This window comes from Octopus sinensis, linkage group LG6 (genome assembly GCF_006345805.1).
Source record: "Octopus sinensis linkage group LG6, ASM634580v1, whole genome shotgun sequence".
NCBI classification, from domain to species: domain Eukaryota; kingdom Metazoa; phylum Mollusca; class Cephalopoda; order Octopoda; family Octopodidae; genus Octopus; species Octopus sinensis.
In genome coordinates, this window is record NC_043002.1 from 21,872,737 (window position 1) to 21,888,375 (window position 15,639).

A 15,639-nucleotide genomic window follows, 5' to 3' on the forward strand; every position below is an offset into this window, starting at 1 on the left:
AGGAGAAAAAATAGAGATAAATCTTAGAAAATGAACCAATTCCATTAAAGTGTCTCAATATTCCTTTACAAACCAGTGTCTCACCTGTTATTCCTTCTCTGCATTCTGTTTGTTGCTGGTATTAAACCTGCAGACACGGATATCACAGGATAATCGTAATCATCCAAATGTTAACTGTTTCTTTGGTCTAGGTCAGCCTTGATCGAAATAACCGACGATGAAAAGCATTCCAGCTGTGCCCATCCCATCATTCTCTATATCAACTACAAGTGTCTCTTCTGTCGTTCCTTTACATGATGGCAGGCTGTAATTTAAGGGAGACTTGGCTGCTGTTTCTAACATGTCATTTTCTATATCTGTCATTGCCTGCATTATCCATCGTGTCCTTCCATCAGAAGACATAGAGTGTGGTTTGAGGGAGATTTGGCTGCTGTTTCTAGCAAGTCCTGTGACCACAGAAGCTTCCTCTATTCGCCATCGCTATTGTGGTTTAAGCCACGTGAACCCTAACCTTACGATCAAAGGTGTTCCAACCGTGACCATCCAGTCTTTTACTCAGACATTGTTTATCTAGGACTACATTATTCAAGTGTTCTCAATTTTTCTTTTAGACGATGGCATGTGATTCGAGGGCGATTTGGCTGTTGTTTCTAGCAGCTCAAGTAAGCACATAGAGACTCCTTGTTTAGTTCGTCTTTATGTTGTTATTGAAATCGCTGCTGTTGGTCCCTGGTTAAGCCTGTGATCAGTCACTCCAGCCGTGGCAGTCCCGCCTTTTAATCAGAGTAATACATTATCTAGTGTATTTTCTCTTTAAGATGCTAGCATGTAATTTGAGGGACATTTAGCTGCTATTTCTAACAAATCGATGACCCTTGTTTGCTCCATTCCTACTAATGTTAACGTTGTTGCTGTCTTAGACAACATCAGTTTCTCTCCTCACAACAACAATAACAAACCGAAAAAGAAACTACAATTTAGACTAAACTAAGCGATACATCACTGACATAACCAAGAAAGAAAGTTTGAAATCCTTACGCGGTTTCGTAAAAAAAAAAGAAGATAAATTTGAAGAAATATTTTGGAAGAAAAGAGCTTGATATAATTGGAAGAACTCCCACTACTTCGTAAAACATAAAATTATAATTACTTCACCTACGGTGTTAATTGCTTTATTAGTCGATGTAGACTTACATTGGCACAAACATGTCCGTATAGGACAACATGCTGTATTTAGTTACGGCCCTTCATTCACAGTGATTTAATCATTTTAAGGTTGATATAACAAAATATTAATGAAGTGCTATATAACATCAAAGAGTGAATGGAATTTAGCTGAAGACTAAGAACACTAATGTTATTGAATTTAATTTTTTCATCTTTTGCATAGTTTCGTATTAAGTTTCCTAAGTTATTCCACGTTCCTCTACTTACTACCGCATCATCAGTTATTTCTCGTTACTTTCATTTTTAGATCTCTTCCTTTTTTTTTTCCTTATTACTTTCTGTCTTGGGATCTTTTCGGTTTGAACGGCAGTTTTTTAATATAATTTCCACGTAACTAAACACTTAAACTTCGTATACTGGTAGAATGTGTTTAAAATCATCTTTTTCTCTTGGTTTTATTGAGAAAATTCTATAGTTTGTAAGATATTTGTTGTTTTTTTTTCTTCAATTTCTGCAATTTCAACCAATCAATGACGTCTATTGAGGTGAAAACATTCTGTGCCGTATGAATATGTCCCTCAGATTGGGTTTATTTACATTTCTGAAGAAAAAAAGATATCTTTCCCTCCACCCTAACCCTAAAACAGATCGAAATGCAATAGATCGATACTAGGGTCATAATTATGGGTGACAATTTCATATGACACCGCTAGAAAAAACTGCCGTTCAAACCGAAAAGATCCCTGTTTTTGTTCAATACATGCCTTACGATTTTTTTGTCTTCTGACCAAACGTAGATTTGTTTCAGTGAACCCACACCTCGAGCCTATACCCCAACTTGCAGAAAAGCTAGATGAGATGGTTAGGGCATTTTAGTTACATGCCAGGCCTCCGCATCCCCAAACATATGACCAATGTTGATCTCTGTTAAGTGAAGCATTCTGTTCAAGACATGCCTAAAAGTATCTCTAAAAGACCGTAACATTGGGGTTGACTCCTGAGTGTAACCAGGGCTGGATTAGAGGTCTTAAGCACTTAAAAGATTTTGGTGCCCTCATAAATATGCAATTCAAAATATTATTTTATTTTTTATGCGCCCTTTTCAAGCCTAGCCAGGCTCATGGGCCCGGTTTCCCGGTTTCTGTGGCGTATGTGTTCCCCCCAGCTGGACGGGATGCCAGTCCATCGCATTGTTACTCAAGAAACAGGAAAAAAGAATGAGAGAAAGTTGAGGCGAAAGAGTGCAACAGGGGTCGCCACCCCTCCCTGCCGGGACCTCGTGGAGCTTTAGGTGTTTTCGCTCAATAGACACACACAACGCCCGGTCTGGGAATCGAAACCGCGATCCTCCGACCACAAATCCGATGCCCTAACCACTGGGCCACTGCGCCTCCACAATTCAAAATATAAACAATAATAAACCGTGAAATGAATTTTCAGTTTTCAAAATGGAGCAAAACTAACAGTAAGATGGAAAATAATACTTATTTTTATGTACTTCTACTTACTCTTTACTCTTTTACTTGTTTCAGTCATTTGACTGCGGCCATGCTGGAGCACCGCCTTTAGCCGAGCAAATCGACACCGGGACTTATTCTTTGTAAGCCCAGTACTTATTCTATCGGTCTCTTTTGCCGAACCGCTAGGTGACGGGGACGTAAACACACCAGCATTGGTTGTCAAGCAATGCTAGGGGGACAAACACAGACATACAAACACACACATACATATACATATATATACATATATACGACAGGCTTCTTTCAGTTTCCGTCTACCAAATCCACTCACAAGGCATTGGTCGGCCCGGGGCTATAGCAGAAGACACTTGCCCAAGATGCCACGCAGTGGGACTGAACCCAGAACCATGTGGTTGGTTAGCATGCTACTTACCACACAGCCACTCTTGCGCCTATTTACATTTACATTTGAAAAAAATTTTCCCTTGTTTTTTTTTTTTAATAGCAAAATCTTTGACTTGATCCTCAAAATTAATCTTACGTAAAACGTCTGCTTCTTTACTTTGTAGAAATAAGACATCCCAAATATGATTTTAGCAAGTTTAAAGTAATTTCTTTTTGTGCCGCTAGTCATTTATCATTTCAGTGGTGCCCTCCTTCTCTTGATGCCCTAAGCAAGTGCTTATTTTCCTTAATGGTTAATCAAGCGGTAGGTGTAACTTGTTCCCAAATTTATCCTTCCAACTTATTCTTAAATGAATGGTCTTGCTTCAAACGTTAGAACACTTCTGTTTGTTTCGAATATAAATTGTTATAAAGGGAAGTAACTCTAGTCGTAAAGTTATCTCCCTTGCAATAAAATATGATTGTGTTCCCCCCCCCGTTTTGATTTAGGAACTTTTCAAGAGTTAATCCTTTATTAAATGTTTCTGCTGAAGCAGACACCTCTAAATGTCATAGAGCCAAGTCAGGTCTAAAACCACCGCATGAGTCACTACATGGTCTCTTGTCTGTAGTAATGACAGCCAAATTATCCTCAGACCACGTCATACCATTTTAAAAACAGATGTTTAACGTAATGTAATATGGGAACGATCATCGATTGGACTGCGTTCTGCATATATCTGCTCGCTAGGGACAGATTTGGAGCTATACACCACCGTAACCACTACCACCACCACCACCACCACCGCCGCCGCCGCCGCCGCCGCCACCACAACCACCATATATAGAATATCAAATTTTAAAGATTACTAGCAAATTGCGAAATCCGTAATATAACAATTTATAACAGGCACGGGCAATGTTTTTCGAGAAGGGCGTCTCATAAGACATAGTTCATTGTCAGGCGGGCCACACTTCTAAAAAAAAATAAATAAATAAATTAAAGGTAACTTTTTAGTAGGTGTGCCTTTCAAGAAGTCCCCTTGGGCCGCAGGTTGTCCATGGCTGCTAGCTGCCCATGAATGTTATAAATGTTATAACATTAATTAATGATTTGCAATGAACAAAAGTTTAATATCATCTTAATAAAGGCATTGGATAAACCTGGTCTTAAAAGAAATGCAAATGATTTCTTCTTGATATCAGTTTACAAATGGAATTGGCGGCGTGTTGGCAGAATCGTTAGCACTCTGAGGAAAATGCTTAGCGCTGTTTCGTCCGATTCTACGTTCTGAATTCAAATTCCACCGAGGTCGACTTTGCCTTTCATCCTTTCGAAATCGATAAAATAAGTAGTAGTTGAGCACTGGCGTCAATCTCCGTGTTTGCTGGTCTTGTGTGAAAATTTGAAGCCAATTTGCTAATGAAACTATGTCAGTGAGCTTGCAGAATTGGTAGAGTGCCTGAAAAATGTAATATTTCTAGAGAGTAGAAGATAGAGAGAAAACCCAAAACAAAAACATACCTACCTACCTACATACATACTTGTCAAATGTAAACATAATAGGCCGGATATTGTTGTTTAGGACAGAGGGGCAAAGGTGTGTACCATCATAGAGGTCAACTACCCTGCAGATATAAATATCTGAGTTCAAATTTTGCCGTGGTCTACTTTGTCTTTCATCCCTTTGGAGTTGAGAAAGTACCAGTCAAAACTTGGGCCGGTGTAATCGATTAACCCCTTTCTTTAAAATTGTTGGCCTAGTGCCAAAATTAGAACGAGGGGATGCCTTGAGATATTTGTTCAGGTTCTTTGCGTTGTGAGTTCCGATTCCACTGTGGACCGTTTGCGTAATAGACTTAATCCGTCGCCCGATTTCGCACCACCACCTAGTGCCTAGGGTACCTTTAGCAGAGTTTACACTGTGGCAAGCGTTCGGCACCCCCCGTTTCAGGATATCTCCCTCGTTTCCTTTCCATCTTTTTCTCTCTTTTTCTGTCTCCCCCCCCCATCCACCAGTCTCGATAGCTCTGTAATGAGTCAAAGAACGGGGGAGTCGGGATATTGTCTACGTCTGTTCGCGTCTAAACAGGCAGCCAAGACAACCCGCGAAAGCGTAGTACAGATCATCATGCCATACTCGTTCGTGGGTAACGGCTGGCTATTTATAAATGGGGTCTCTAGAAAAAGAAACTGAATCTTTTAAAATGCAAATGTATTTACCTTACAATTTAATCAGACTAGTTTCCTTCAAAATAGTTCCCTATAGGCGCAGGAGTGGCTGTGTGGTAAGTAGCTTGTTTACCAGCCACATGGTTCCATGTTCAGTCCCACTGCGTGGCACCTTGGGTAAGTGTCTTCTACTATAGCCTCGGGCCAACCAAAGCCTTGTGAGTGGATTTGGTAGACGGAAACTGAAAGAAGCCCGTCGTATATATGTATATATATGTATGCGTGTTTGTGTTTGTGTGTCTGTGTTTGTCCCCCTAGCATTGCTTGACAACCGATGCTGGTGTGTTTACGTCCCCGTCACTTAGCGGTTCGGCAAAAGAGACCGATAGAATAAGTACTGGGCTTACAAAGAATAAGTCCCGGGGTCGATTTGCTCGACTAAAGGCGGTGCCCCAGCATGGGCGCAGTCAAATGACTGAAACAAGTAAAAGAGTAAAAAGAGTAAAGAGAGTATACAGATGGTTATAGTCGAGTCAGGGAAATCATCACAAGCTGATGAGACCGGCTACTTTACTTATGTAAATCAGTGGTCGGCGACTAAACCAGCTTACCATTTGAGTAGCTCACTACTCTTGTGAGTGTCTGGACACGCAGCAGGACTAAAACAAGACACGTCGAAGGACGGAGGTGCTCTTTGTGGGCCAACAGCCATCCTTTTAGGAAACCATATCAGTATCCTTTTTGGTAAACTATACCAGTATATCTGTCAAGAAAACACTATGAAATAAGCAGAACAAAGTAATGCTATAGCTTCATCCGATGGGAGAGCTCTCACTTAATCGAGAAGACTCGCTGTAGTGTCATCAACGCGCAGCAAAAAAAAAAAAAAAAGGGACAATGATACTGATGATACCCCACTCCCAACATTTTTAGCAATTTTCGAAAGTGTCTTGGAACACGTTTTTAAGAGTAGTGCAGTTGTGCACAGTTATTGTTGCTATTTTTTCGATCCCTTGTAGTGTCACAATTGGTGACCCTTCTGGGCGTATTTCAAATTTGAGAATAAAAATAATCCGTAGAAGTGGTAAACAGGAAAGTAGGGGTGGTTGGGAGAGGCAAGTCGTCTCGTGATTTACTAAAAGGTCACGGACAAAATATCACGTGTGAGTAGGTATAGAAACTAGGTTTTGTTTGCCCATGATTCAAATCTCTTCCTTCTACACAGATCCTCAAAAATGCTTTAGCGCATCGAAATAAAACTCTTTATTCCTTGTCTGACCATGTTGAATAAACTCATGGTAAACAATGTCTTTCCAATAAACGAAGGCGATTTACAATATCTTCACACTAAACTGACTTTGACCTACTTTTCTTGGTCACTGTGGCGACTTTTTGTTTCGCCATTTTAATCGTTCGATACTAACGTTCTGTCACCTCTCAAGAGACGAGGTCGACTTTGCCTTTCATCCTTTCGGGGTCGATAAATAAAGTACCAGTTACGCACTGGGGTCGATGTAATCGACTTAATACCTATGTCTGTCCTTGTTTGTCCCCTCTATATTTAACCTCTTCTGGGCAGTAAAGAAATATATATTTCTTTACTACCCACAAGGGGCTAAACATAGAGGGGACAAACAAGAACAGACAAAGGTATTAAGTCGATTACATCGACCCCCTTGCGAAACTGGTACTTTATTTATCGACCCTGAATGGATGAAAGGCAAAGTCAACCTCGGCGGAATTTGAACTCAGAACGTAACGACAGACGAAATACCTATTTCTTTACTACCCACAAGGGGCTAAACACAGAGGGGACAAACAAGGACAGACAAAAGGATTTAGTCGATTACATCGATCCCAGTGCGAAACTGGTACTTTATTTATCGACCCCGAAAGGATGAAAGGCAAAGTCAACCTCGGTGGAATTTGAACTCAGAACGTAACGACAGACGAAATACCTATTTCTTTACTACCCACAAGGGGCTAAACACAGAGGGGACAAACAAGGACAGACACACGGATTAAGTCGATTACATCGATCCCAGTGCGTAACTGGTACTTATTTAATCGACCCCGAAAGGATGAAAGGCAAAGTCGACCTCGGCGGAATTTGAACTCAGAACGTAACGGCAGACGAAATACCGCTAAGCACTTCGCCCGGCGCGCTAACGTTTCTGCCAGCTCGCCGCCTTCTCAAGAGACTTACCACAGGGAAAAAATGCAGTCGCAGAAAAGCTTTTTGGTGGCAGCATTAATCGCACTCAATCTGTTACACTGTGATACTAAATAGTCGTTGGCACCACACCGGGTGATTGTCAAGTCCTTTTGACAGTTATTGATTTTTCTCCTGCTGAGTTCCGTGCAGTCTGGTGAGGGTTTATTCGCAGACGACCGATACATGCAACATGTTGCCAATAGCACCCAGAATAAACCTGATATCCATACACGCGCGCAGACACACATATACGCATTTAAATTAGCATAATCAATGTATTTATGAACGAAGCCATCGTCGCTAAAAATTTCATGATATAGTTAAAAGCTGAAGTCTCCGAGATATAAGCGACCTTCAGCGAAGCACATCATATACATTGACACACAAACACACATTACACTTGTACGTATACATATAGGGTGTTCGGGCTTTATTCGATAGTTCACATAAAAGGAAAAGAAAACAGTCTTCCATTCAAAAATTCAAGTATTTATAGAAAAAAAATCAAGACTCATCAATTAGATTATGTCTAGAAGATAACAGTTTACTCAGAGTAACCACCCTCATCTTCTGCCACGGCTTAAAGATGGTTCCTGTCTGTGCCTCTGGGAAGATCTTCGAATGCTTCCTTGATCTTGACCGCCAGCTGAGACTTTATGTTGCAGGCATATTGCTTGATGTCTTTCTCAACTATGCCCCACACATAGTAACCCATTGGATTACAATCGGGAGAATTAGGCGGCCAGAAATTGGGGTAGGTGAAATCGTAGAAATTGTCCGACAACCACTTATGACTCTTTTCCAGAGGTATGGCAAGGAACCGAATCCTGCTGCCACACATATGGTCTTCCAGCAGTAACCCTCTCCAGTCAGAGATTGACTACAGTTTCGAGTAGGTTTACATTGCCATCTGAACTGAGCTTAAAGCATTGCTCAAATACGTAGCGATGAATTCAGGAATGCCGATGCAGTCAGAATGCTTGCTATGTTCCTTTCTGCTGGTTACGGCTTCGTAATCTCTATTCTATTTGTCCATGTCACATCTTGCAGCCCTTACAGTGCCCATACAGCATTGAGCAGCCTTCATAATCTTTTCTAATCTAGGCACAAAGCCCGAAATTTTGGGGGGAGGAAGCCATTCGACCCCAGTACGAAACTGGTACTTAATTTATCGACCCCAAAAGGATGAAAGGCATGGTCGACTTCGGCGGAATTTGAACTCAGAACGTAAAGACAGACTTCATGATGTTGGCATTTTGACACCTGGCACGAATCATCTTCATACAGGTAGCTCTTTTCCGATATTCATATGGCTTCCAATTTCCGGTGTCAACTTTAATCATTATGCTCTCCAACGTTGTTGACTGTTCACCAACACATCAAGCTGTTCATGAAAAAGGGAGACACAAAAAAATCGTCAAATTTAGCCCGAGCACCCTGTATAAAATACGTGGGCTGATCGATAAATATCCGGACTAGTGCTACAGTAACGAAGCCGTTGGGCACAAGCTTTAACGTTCTAGCTCACTTCTGCTGTTTACAGCACTGCTTGGAAGGAAGGTGTGTAGCGTGTGATCGTCACATTGACCATGACAGTGAAAGCTGAGCAGAGAATCTGCATCAAATTTTGCCAAAAGCTTGGTGATAACTGCTCACAGAGTTTTCAAAAAGTTTTCATCGTTCTCGACACAATCAAGGAAATTTTGTGCAATTGAAATCAGAGTGGTTTCTTGGTCAGCTGAAAGCAGTTTTGGCACAATCTTGACATACGCGTCTCACACTCAAATCTTCATTGATTATGGATTGAACTGAACCGTAGCTAATCTGCATATCCTCTGATAAATCGCGGATGGTGATTCAACGGTTTCCCCTCAGCCGCACCCACATCTGCGACATTTTTCTCAGTTCTGCTGGTTACGGGTCTCCCAGAACATTAGCCAATATCGACATTTTTTCGGCCATCTTGGAAATATCTGAACCACTCATACACTTGTCTGCAGCTCATACACTCCTCTCCATACACTTTCTGCAACTTTGTGTAGGCCTCTGAGCAGGTATCGCCATGACGACTTTCTCTGTCATGGTCAATGCGACGATCACATGCTACACACCTTCCTTCCAAGCACTACTGTAAACAGCAGAAGTGAGCTAGAATATTAAGACTTTGTGAGCATGCACAGCAGAGTCCACGGTCAATCTTTACTAAGCGGCTTTACTCTGTATGCTTTAGTTTCGTAACTATAGCAACAGTCCTAGTACTTATTGATCAGACCTCGTACACTGTAAATATAATTACATGATTATTTTACTCCATGAATATTATTTAATATGCATGTATGCATCTATGTATGCATAAACACATGTTAACATATTTACTTATATATGCATACGTGCATATGTATAATGCATTAATATATACACATATATATGCAAATACTCATACATATACACATGAACACATACGTCCACAGACACAAGTGCGCGCACACATACATCCACATATATCATTGAGGTAATTAGCCAGCTCAGCACTGTAAGGCACTGAATTGATTTTTATGCTTCTAACTTTTTAGGATGATTACTTGAATACTATTGCTGAGTATTATTATATTGGTTTTTGGTTTCATATATTTGACTGTGTTTGTTCTAGTATTATGCCGCCTTATTGAAGATGACTTCATCGACGGACAATGCAAATATACTCTTGTTCATGCTGATCTGTATATGTTCAATGACGCTTTTTTTCCCTTTTAGTTGGTATTATGTGTGTATGTAAAATGACGCGTTATCGGAGTTCTTCAAGGGCTCAAAACGATTTTGAATTCAGTTTAATCCTGATAGCATTACACAACCTAAACTGTGGTTTCGTTCGTTTGGTCCTTCCAGTTAGAAAGAAATAGAATGGTTTTAGATGGACTTATTTGTACTCGTGGGCTGACGTCTACTATACATTAAAGCGGGAGATCCTCTTTGAAACTCTCAAGGAAGACTTTAAGTGTTTGTCAAAGTGACCTCCGTTACAGGCTTTGCTTTGACTGTCACTCTTTGGCTGAATTTCTTGGGTGTTATATTTTTCGCTGTCAATTGTATGCCCAACTGCACTATTAGAAAACAAAAGCCCATCATCCCTGTACAGGCCAACGCTATTGACATTGGAAAAACTTCCCTTTTCATTAAACAAAAACAACCTCCTATCTTACATAATTTAACCGAATCAAAGCTCCCTATCACCGTTTAAAATCACCGTCCGATCCTTGAATCACGTTAAAAAGGAGAAATCATCTGGCATGTAGAATAACCTACAGGCTACTTTAAGAAATATTGTGTAAATTCTCGGGAAATCGCTGGCTTTTCTAAAGATTCCCCATTGATGAAAGGATAATTAGTAATGATATCGAAATAAATTTAGCTTTATTTCATTTTCGATCTGACGACTGATGCAGTTTTGTTTCATTGAGTCTAACTTTTAAACCGCATTGGGTTAGCATTTATTCTGGATTAATGAATATACGTTTGGATGACATTTTGAAGTTTTGTTTGTATATCCTTAACTATGGTAAAGGTTGTTTTCGTTTTGTGAGGCATTTAAGTTTATTTTGAATCTTATGCTTTGCTGCCAGCTGATGAAATTTTATGCGTATTTCATTGTATTTGTTGCCGCTTGTTATTTAGTGGAAGCTTACAAGGTTATTGTGTAAAAGGTCGTTACGAGTATCTCTGCTTGCTTTGTATATGTTTTTGTATCTACAAACACGAATAGGGTTACTGGAGGACTTTGTTTTGGTGGATTTTAACAGAGATTAATTTGATTAAGAAATATTTCGTCTTGTTAATTTCCACACTCGTCATTAAGAATATAATTTCTCGAATGAATCTAGTTCCTTGTTTTGAGGTGACAATTTCGGGTTGTGTGAAACTGGAGCTGTTTTCATCTTGCGTGAGTTTATTCTTTTTGTTCAGGAAGAAATAAACCTTCCACTTCATTCGTTGAATTACAGTTTCCGTTTTTCAGTAATACTTTAAAATTTTTCTTGGTGTTAGAATGTTTTTTGTGGTGTGGCTCTTGTATATTGTTTTCATTGTTTGTATTCTGTAATGTATATGTATATGCACAGTGTTTAACTGACAAACACTTAAAGTCTTCCTTGAGAGTTTCAAAGAGGATCTCCCACTTTAATGTATAGCAGACGTTAACCCACGACTACAAACAAGTTAATCTAAAACTTATTTCTTTACTACCCACAAGGGGCTAAACACAGAGATGACAAACAAGGACAGACAAACGGATTAAGTCGATTATGTCGACCCCAGTGCGTAACTGGTACTTAATTTATCGACCCCGAAAGGATAAAAGACAAAGTCAACCTCGGCGGAATTTGAACTCAGAACGTAAGGCAGACGAAATACCTATTTCTTTATTACCCACAAGGGGCTAGACACAGAGAGGACAAACAAGGACAGACAAAGGGATTAAGTCGATTACATCGACCCAAGTGCGTAACTGGTACTTAATTTATCGACCCCGAAAGGATGAAAGACAAAGTCAACCTCGGTAGAATTTGAACTCAGAACGTAACAGCGGACGAAATACCTATTTCTTTACTATCCACAAGGGGCTAAACACAGAGAGGACAAACAAGGACAGACAAACGGATTAAGTCGATTATATTGACCCTAGTGTGTAACTGGTACTTATTTAATCGACTCCGAAAGGATGAAAGGCAAAGTCGACTTCGGCGGAATTTGAACTCAGAACGTAGCGGCAGACGAAATACTGCTAAGCATCTCGCCCAGCGTGCTAACGTTTCTGCCAGCTAGACGCCTTTATTCCTTCCTTCTGTCGCAAGGAAGTTTGTTCAGCTGCGAGTGAATGTCATAACAACACCTCGTGAACAATTAATACTAACTTTTATTTTACTGCACAAATAAATTTTCATTCTGGTCATGAATTAAAAATTGCAACAATAAAGTTTATGCACTGGAAAGGAAAAATTCTGTAGCTCTTACAAGTAGTTTATTAAAAAGGCTCTGTAATTAAGCTGCCAAGACAGGAGAAAATAAACCACGCTGAGCGCATGACTACAAAACATTAGCTGCTGTCCATTATGTTGTGCAAGATTCTTTAGGACGACTATTTAAATCAGCAAGCGAATGAATCAGTTGGTCTCTGCGCAAATAAGCCTGGAGACGATATTTCGCCTGGACGTCTTTTCAGCGAAGTTGGTGCTAAAAACATGTCTATTTATAACCCATGTAAGGAATTGTTTTAGGGCCTTCTAGAATGATCTAACACGGGATGTGCGGCTGCTGACTGGCTCATAAGTCGGCCGCTCACGTGAACAAACTGTTGCTATGCCGTTATTTTAACTTGGAAATTTGATGACCCAGTTTTGAGTCATGCTGCATTTCGTTCGCACGCTCGTTCGTTCGTTCGTTCCTTCTTTCCTTCGTTCCTTCTTTCCTTCCTTCCTTCCTTCCTTCCTTCCTTCCTTCCTTCCTTCCTTCCTTCTTCTTTCCTTCCTACCTCCCTTCCATCAATCTCAGAAGACCTCAGGCACTGCCTTATTTTCTGATTAAGCGATGCATAGACATGCTACATACACGCATATTCTTATGGGTGTGTGTGTGTGTGTGTGTGCGTGAGCGAGCGTGTGAAAGTAAGTCCGTATCGATAAGCATGTATGGAAAAAGGGAGGGTGGGATGTTGAGGGTTGGCAGAATTGTTAGAGTGTGGAACAAATTGCCTTGCAGTATTTAGATACATCTCTTTACATTCTGAGTTCAAATCCCACCGAAGTCAACTTTGCCTTTCATTCCTCCTGGGTCAATAAAATAAAGCGCCTGTCTCATATTGAGGGCCTTTTCCTTCAAAATTGCTAAATTCGTGTCTAAATTAGATACATTTATATTATTTTTTTATATTTCGCTTGCTTCACTTGCTCCACGAAGGGTCTTAGACCGAATGTCACCTGATCACGTGACCGACCAGACTGTCGCTGATCACAATGCGCTTTGCATCGTTTTAGCCTTCGGTTGACACTACCCCGATGACTAGACGAGCAGGCTAACACCCCCCACCCTATTCTGATGGAAAAGGGGACTGGAGCAGCGTGAAATAAAGTGTTTTGCTCAAGGACAGAACGCACCGCCCGGTCTGGGAATCGAACCTGGCCACTAGGCCATGTGTCTTCATTAGTTCGAATATACGCATGGAAAAAAAATAAGTTAGAGCGTGCTAAACGGAATATTTGATAGAAGATTGGTAAATACAGAAAATTAAAAAGAAAAAAAAACGTAAAAGTAAAACATCAAATAAGAAACAACGAATGAAAGAAAGAAAGAAAGAAAGAAAGAAAGAGGAAGGAATGGAAAAAAAAAGGAAGAGAGGAAAGAGGAAAAAGAAGACAACAAATAAATAATCCTTCAAGAAGGCACGAAATCGCGATCGAGGTGGTAAAAATAAATTTCTGTTAAGTAGAGATGTGGTCGTGTTAAACATCAAGCACTGACATCAGTCGGTTGCCTAGCAACCTTGTATAATCTGGGAAAATTAATCTTTTCTAGTCTAGGCAAGAGGCCTGAAATTTTTGGTGAGGTGGTGCCAGTCGATTAGATCGACCCCAGTACGCAAATGGTACTTAATGGATGAAAGGCAAAGTTGAAATTCCGCCGAGGTCGACTTTGCCTTTCATCCTTTCGGGGTCGATTAAATAAGTACCATTTACGCACTGGGGTCAATGTAATCGACTTAATCCGTTTGTCTGTCCTTGTTTGTCTCCTCCGTGTGTAGCCCCTTGTGGGCAGTTAAGAAATAGGTACTTAATTTATCGATCCCGAAAGGATGAAAGGCAAAGTCGACCTCGGCGGACTGGGAAAATAAATAATAACGTAACTAATAGATTCTTAATACATTATATACAGATAACAAGCAGTGCTCCAGCATGGGCTTGGTCGTGACAATGAAAGAGAAAGAGAATGCGTCGGAATACATAACATGAAATAACACAGTATTCGGTGATTAAATTACTAATAATTTAGACATTGGTGCAGGCATGGTTGCGTGGTAAGGTCTCTGTTTCCTACCAACTTAGGAGTTCAGTTCCACTTGTACCTTGGGTAGATGTGTCTTCTACTATTGCCTTGGGCCTACCAGAACCCTGTGAATGGATTTGTGAGACTGAACTGAAGGAAGCTCGTTGTACATACGTACATGTATGCATACATACTAACATACATTCATACATACATAAGCACATATGCACATGCATACACACATACATGCATACATACACACATACATACACACATACATAAACACATACATACACCCATGCATACATACACAGATGCATACATACGCACATACATACATACACACATACATACACACATACACACATGCATACATACGTACACACACACATACATACATACACACATGCATGCATACATACTTACACACATGCATACACACATACAAATGCATATATACATGCATACATACATATATACATATATACATTGCGTATGTGTTTGCGTGTTGGTGTGTTTGTGTGTGTGTGTGTATGTATGTGTATGATTGTTTATGTTTCTGTGTTTGTGTCTGTACCTCTACCACTTGAAAGCGATGTTAGTTTGTTTACGTCCCTCGTAACTTAACAGTTGGACAAAAGCCATCTATAGAATAAATACCAGATTTAAAAAAACAAAAACAAAAACAGGCGCAGCACCAACATGCTAGAGATAGACGTTAAATGACTCTAAACCACATCGTTTACACACTCCATTAGTACAGTTGAAAGCGAGAAACTGAATAAAGATATTTAGAAAAATATTTTAGAGGCTAATTCTAGATCTAAGATTTCTGGTTTAGTAATATAAAAATTGTTTTATCTTCGTCGCCTCGTATTTACGTGTGAATATATGTACGCATTCGTATATATATATGCATGTATTTGTACAAGTTACGCCCTGGGGTCGATGTGATAGACTTAATCCGTTTGTCTGCCCTTGTTTGTCCCCTCTGTGTTTAGCCCCTTGTGGGTAGTAAAGAAATAGGTATAAGATACCAAAAGAATATATTAGACTTTACAAGACATTAAAAAACTTTATAAGAAGTGTTGAAAGTGTCGTCCTTCATTTTCAATACATAAGTTGACTCTTCTACACATGTTTTGAAATACATCTTGGAGAATCTGACGCGATATGGACCGTGTGAAGGTTACGATTGCGTCATTTAG